Source organism: Rhinopithecus roxellana, chromosome 4 (genome assembly GCF_007565055.1).
Source record: "Rhinopithecus roxellana isolate Shanxi Qingling chromosome 4, ASM756505v1, whole genome shotgun sequence".
NCBI classification, from domain to species: Eukaryota; Metazoa; Chordata; class Mammalia; order Primates; family Cercopithecidae; genus Rhinopithecus; species Rhinopithecus roxellana.
Genome location: NC_044552.1, coordinates 152,987,558 through 152,994,523, shown reverse-complemented (window position 1 = coordinate 152,994,523; position 6,966 = coordinate 152,987,558). Strand labels below are relative to the sequence as shown.

Here is a 6,966-nt window from a genome sequence, read left to right as displayed (position 1 = left end):
GCATTTTCTGCAATTTTAAATTCTTACTTCATCTTTCTTTTTTCATGTATATCCAGGTCCTTTGAACTCGCCTTGCAAAATACTTCTTTAAACAATCTTCTTTCATTTTTCCCATTTCTCATGACTGTTCTGGTTTGTCATATATCCAACTTACCTCCAGCCTTCCAGCTCTTTTCCTTGTCTTCTGATCCCTCTCTATTTTTTCTACTGCACTGTGATCAAATTAGTTCTATGACATGTATATGCAGGTATGTGTTTCTCTGGATAAATAATACTCCACTTTTCACTGTTGTCTATAACAGTGATTCCCAGTGAGAAAAGCTATTATATAATAAATTTAATTATATATTAAAATATATTAAGTATATATTGTGTATTAATAATACATAATTAATTATATAGTATATAATATATTATATTATATTATATATTAATATTAAATATTATATTATAAATATAAATATAATATATAATATTAAATGCTATATAATAATATATAAAATGTATACTTAATATAGTAATTACATGTTATATATTAATAATGTATACTTAATATAGTAATTACATGTTATATATTAATAATGTATACTTAATATAGTAATTACATGTTATATATTAATAATGTATACTTAATATAGTAATTACATGTTATATATTAATAATGTATACTTAATATAGTAACTATATAATATATAATACAATTAAATATAATTATATATTAATAATAATATATAATTAGTATCTATAGTATATGTTTAGATATCAGTCTACTGTTTTCTTGTCTGTCTGGGTTTGATATTTGATATTAGGGTAATACTAGCCTTATAGAATGAATTGTGACTTATTTCCTCTTTTTCTATTTTTTGGGTAGCTTTTGAAAGATATGTATTAAATTTGCTTTAAATGTTTATGGAATTCACCACTGAAACTATCTAGGACTGAGTTTTTCCTTGTTGTAAGATTCTTTTTTTTTTTTTTTTCTGAGACAGAGTGTCACTCTGTTACCCAGGCTGAGCCCAAGCAATCCACCCACCTCAACCTCCCAAAGTGCTACGATTACAGGTGTGAGCCTCCGTGCTCAGCCTGTTGTGAGATTTTTATTTACCAATTCAATCTCCTTGCTTATTATAGATCTCTTCTCATTATCAATTTCTTCTTGAGTCAGTTTTGGTAGTTTTCATCCTTCTGAGACTCAGTTAATTTCATGTAATCTATCTAATTTGTTAGCATACTTTGTTCCTAGTACTGCTCCCTTATAATCTTTCTTATTTCTGGAAGGTCAGTAGTGATATCCCATCTTGCATTCCTGACTTTAGTAATTTGGGTATTCTCTCTCACTTTCTACACCAGTGTTGCTAAATGTCATTAATCTTGTTAGAGAAAAAAAATAGTTAAAATGAAAAATAATGTATTTATGTAGTCTTCTGTATTTACCTGCGTATTTTTTTTTGTTTGTTTATGTAGATTTGAATTACTGCTTTGTATCCTTTAATTTCAGCCTGCAAGACTCGATGCAGAATTTCTTGTAGAACAGGTTTGCTAGTGACAAATTTTCCCCATTTTTATTTTTCCGGGTATGTCTTAATTTCTTCTTGTTTTTTCAAAATCGTTTTGCTGAATCTAGAATTTTTAGTGGACTGTCTTTTTCTTTTTGCACTTTGACTATGTAAACCCATTGCCTTCTGCCTTCCAAGGTTTCTAGTCATTTTTTTCTCTTGATATTTTCAAGGCTTTTTTTTTTTTTTTTTCTTTATCTTTGACTGTTGACAGTTTGACTATGATATGTCAAGGTCTGGATCTCTTTGAGTTTATTTAACTTAGAATCTATTAACTTAAGAGTTTATTGTACTTGATTTGTTCTACTCAGAATTTGAGTGTGTAGGTTAATATTCTTCATCAAATTTGAGAAATTTTTAGATGTTGGTTTTTATCAAGTATCTTTCAGACTCTTTATCTTTCTCATATTACTAGAATTCCTATTATGCGTATGCTGATATTCTTGATGGTGTCCCACAAGGCGCTGAAGCTCTGTTTCCTTTCTTCACTTTTTTTTCTTTACATTCCTCAGGCTGTGTGATCTCTATTGACAGACCTTTGAGCTCACCAGTTTTCTCCTGCTAGTTCAAATCTGTCGCTCAGCCCGTCTAGTGGCGTTTTCATTTCAGTTACTTACTTTTCCTCTCCAGAATTTCTATTTGGTTCATTTTTGTATTTGTAATTTCCGTCTTTTTATCCCTATTTTCCACTTGGTGCAATGTCATTATCACACTTTCCTTTAATTCTTTAGATATTCTTTATCTACTAATCTGAGACCCCTTAAGGACGTTTTTCTGTTGACTGCCTTCTTACTGCTAATGTGGCAATTTTTTTATTCTCATATTTCAAACTGATAAAGGGTCTAAAAACACGTCAGCAAAACACATTCAATAGCAAAATGTTGAGAGATTTCCCTCGGATATGGAATATGTTAAAGGTTACCTACTAACAATATTATATACAAATCTTAGACAATGGAGTAATGGAAGAATCAGAAATGAAATTATATGGATAGAAATATCTTTTACATTTAGTTTTTAAAATTTGACTGTGCTATATCTAGATCTACATCTCTTTGATTTTATTCTACTTAGAGTTTGTTCACTAGAGATTTAATCTGTAGAAATAAAATTAAATTTGTGGAAGTAAATCTAAAATTACTTACAAGAAGTATAACTGTGTATCGGAAAATTCAAAAGAACCTATAAATAATGTATTAGAATTAATAAGTATGCTTAGTAAGGTTGCTCTATCTAGAAACCTTGCTACAAATATAAAAATATGAAAGTAAAAATGCTAAATTTAAAAACATTTTTCATACCAGCAACAAACAATAACAAAATGTGAAAAGGTACCTATTCCCTTTTCCTTTCTTTTTTTTTTTTTTTTTTTTTTTTGAGACGGAGTCTCGCTCTATTGTCGGGGCTGGAGTGCAGTGGCCGGATCTCAGCTCACTGCAAGCTCCGCCTCCCGGGTTTACGCCATCCTCCTGCCTCAGCCTCCAGAGTAGCTGGGACTACAGGTGCCCGCCACCTCACCCGGCTAGATTTTTGTATTTTTTTAGTAGAGACGGGGTTTCACCGGGTTAGCCAGGATGGTCTCGATCTCCTGACCTCGTGATCCGCCCGTTTCGGCCTCCCAAAGTGCTGGGATTACAGGCTTGAGCCACCGCGCCCAGCTCCCTTTTCCTTTCTTTTCCTTCCTAGACAATTCAGTACTAAAGCCGTCACGTAGGGTGGAGCAACGTTGCTATCTGCTTGGGGAAGGGGTGGCTTGGCGTGGTATCTGGGAACCAGAGCAGCGGGAGGAAGAAATAGGCCCATAGGAAGCATACACCATGTGGCCTCAGGCCTGTGCAGAGGAGGAGGCCTGGTGGGCGGCTCAGAGTACAAGCAAGGTGCAGAGGGTGTCCAAGCATTGGGGTGAAGTAAAGTGGGCATCAGAGCCTGGGTGTAGTAAACAGGTTAAGCAGAGAATCCAGGCAGACATATAGGTTGGCCCATGGGGCCCGAACCTGTAGGGACCCTAAATAGGATGAGGAAGGCACCCATGCAAAGGGTAAAGGGTGCTGGGCAGAATGGGATATTAGTTACAGCTGGGGATGGACCAAATAAGTAAATCAATTCAAAAGAATGACAGTGGGTTTTCTAATGTCGCAAAATGAATGAACAAATATAGAAAAAGAGAAGAAAGCTAAAATAACACTGTGATGTTGGATCAGAATTAGAAATGTCACTGCGTACTAACATATTTCAAACTATAAAGATAGAGATGTGTGCACATATCTCTATGTATGTATATACATCTCATGTATGTATATACATACATGCATAAATAAACTTCTATATATTCCCTAACTTTGTCCATTGCAGGCCTAGGAGTGGCCATATTCCCAGTGGTGCACAGACCTTACATTATCAATATACATTTTGATACTATTAATATACATTTTTAATACTATTTTCTACAGCAAGGAAAGATGGATCCTTGGATAAAGGGCTGATTCTTAGGTTGGTACAGGAGAAGTAAAAAATGTCCCTGAAATATCTTGTTATGTATTCTTGAAAGCAAAAAGATGCTCAAACAATGAATATTTCAAAAGAAGCATTTTGAAGGTATACCTGTCAAATTGAGGACAATTTGAGCATCAGAATAAATTAAATAAGTAAATGGAATTCTAATCCATTAGGTAAAAGGGAAAACCATGAATCTCCAATGACGTGCATCTCTACATACATACAGACAAGATATTTACCTCATTTGAAAATACCTCCCCACAGAAAACACTCATTAAGCAATTACTAAGGGAAAAAAGAATAACTTCACAGTGGATAAGCCTGGCAGACACCACATTCATCAAGTAATCAAGGCAGTACTCATTAGTAATAGAACAAATCAAAATTGCAAGCCTCCTGATAGAATACAAGAGAACAACAGAGCATCACTACAGTTTTATTTCTCATGAAATGCAAATCCTGAATCCACTTCTGAAGAAATATCAGACAAATCCCAGTGAGGAACATTCTGAAAAACTACTGGGCCATGATCCACAAAAGTGCCAAGTTCAGCAAAGTCAGTGACTAAGGATCTCTTCTGACAACTGAATGCGACATGTAAATCTGAACTCCATTACGTTGCTGTAGGATGTCACTGGGAGAACTAGACACGTAAATAGGATCTGAGGACTAAATATTATTAGCATGCCAATGTTAGTTTTCTGATTTTGATAGCTGTAGGAGATTTTGTGTTTATGTAGGAGAGCATCATTGTTCACAGGAAATGAACACTGAACTATTTAGGGGTAATGGGACATCAGGTAAGCAAACTACTTTCATAAGGTTCTGAGAATAAAATATCTGTCCTTGCTTCTCCGCGAAAACAGCAAATGGCGGATGACGCCGGTGCAGCGGGGGAGCCTGGAGGCCCTGGTGGCCCTGGGGTGGGGAACAGCGGTGGCTTCGGCAGTGGTATCTGGGGCTGGGGTCGCGGCCGTGGACGGGGCCGGGGCCGAGGCCGCGGAGCTCGCGGAGGCAAGGCTGAGGATAAGGAGTGGATGCCCGTCACCAAGCTGGGCCGCTTGGTCAAGGACATGAAGATCAAGTCCCTGGGAGATCTACCTCTTCTCCCTGCCCATTGAGGAATCTGAGATCATTGACTTTTTCTTGGGGGCCTCTCTCAAAGACGAGGTTTTGAAGATTATGCCGGTGCAGAAGCAGACCCGTGCTGGCCAGCGCACCAGGTTCAAGGCGTTTGTTGCTATCGGGGACTACAATGGCCACGTCGGCCTGGGTGTTAGGTGCTCCAAGGAGGTGGCCACGGCCATCCGTGGGGCCATCATCCTGGCCAAACTCTCCATTGTCCCCGTGCGCAGAGGCTACCGGGGGAACAAGATTGGCAGGCCCCACACCATCCCTTGCAAGGTGACAGGCCGCTGCGGCTCTGTGCTGGTGCGCCTCATCCCTGCACCCAGGGGCACTGGCATCGTCTCAGCGCCTGTGCCCAAGAAGCTGCTCATGATGGCTGGTATCGATGACTGCTACACCTCAGCCCAGGGCTGCACTGCCACACTGGGCAACTTCGCCAAGGCCACCTTTGATGCCATCTCTAAGACCTACAGCTACCTGACCCCTGACCTCTGGAAGGAGACTGTATTTACCAAGTCTCCCTATCAGGAATTCACTGACCACCTTGTCAAGACCCACACCAGAGTCTCCGTGCAGTGGACCCAGGCTCCAGCTGTGGCTACAACATAGGGTTTTTATACAAGAAAAATAAAGTGAATTAAGCCTGAAAAAAAAATTTGTCCTTAAACTTTTCTATAACTTTATCGTTGATTCAGATGTTTTAAAAAATGAACCAAAGTACCAAAATAGCATTTTAAAATAATGTGTATTTGTATTAAAAATGGGCAAGACACCGTCATGTTAATCAAGTCAATTTTCTATACAGAAAAATATATAACATCAATAAAATAAATGGAAATGGAAATATATGCAATGATGTTAGTTCTTTCCCATATTGTTAGGTAGATAACATGAAGCCCTAATAGAGTTTCTGGAAAATTCATATTTTAGTGGAAATTCACAAGTTGTTTCCAGAATGTATATAGATGAAACTGGCCAACATTAAGCTACTGCGTTTTGAACAGTTTACAAAGTCATAGTAATTAACAGAACATGTTATTGATACAAGGAGAGATAGAAATAGAATAGAACAGGATAAGAGGCCAGAAATAGAGCCTCTTATAAGTGGACATTTTTATTACAACAAAGTTTGTACCACAAAGCAGTAGAGAAGGAGCAGTGTTTTCAAAAAAGTATGCCTGGTCAACTGGATATCCACTTGGGGAAAAGCAAAATGACTTCTGCCTCGCCACCAAGCAATCCATACTTTGTGCATTGCCAATCTAAATGTAAGAGGAAAACCCCTATTACAGAGCCCCTTGATCAGTGTTGCCAGTAGAACTTGTATGGTGATGGAAATGCTTCACATCTGAACCCTCCAATATGTAGCCACAGCCACATATTGGTTTTGAGCAGGTGAAATATGGCTAGTGTAACTCAACCACTAAATTTTTACTTTGTTTTTATTTTACCTAATTTATGTTTAAATATCCACATGTGGCTAATGGCTACTATATTAAATAGTACAGTTCTAGATAATAAGGGAAGAGAATATCTTTATGTCCTTGGGGTAGGCAGATATTTCCTGATAGAACACAAAAGTATTCTCCATAAAGGAAAAAATTGGCAAATAAGAGCTTCTTCTCATTAGAAGACATCATCAAGAAATTGAACGTAAACCAACACTTAGGAGTTATTGCAACACACATAGTTAACAAGTTCTCAGTCCTGAATCAATAAAGCCTTCCCATAATCATTAGAAACTTACCAAAGAAAATGAAAGTGGAGTAAATGGACAAATGGCTTG

At 37.3% G+C, this 6,966-nt stretch overlaps 1 pseudogene across 1 annotated transcript; it reads left to right on the top strand.

Annotated features, from left to right (window-relative positions):
* The first annotated feature begins 4,921 nt into the window (after nt 1-4,921).
* On the top strand, nt 4,922-5,835 carry LOC104669991 (annotated as a pseudogene). The gene is made up of 2 exons (XR_004056950.1): nt 4,922-4,988; nt 5,049-5,835. The product of XR_004056950.1 is annotated as a 40S ribosomal protein S2-like (transcript).
* The last annotated feature ends 1,131 nt before the right edge of the window (nt 5,836-6,966 follow it).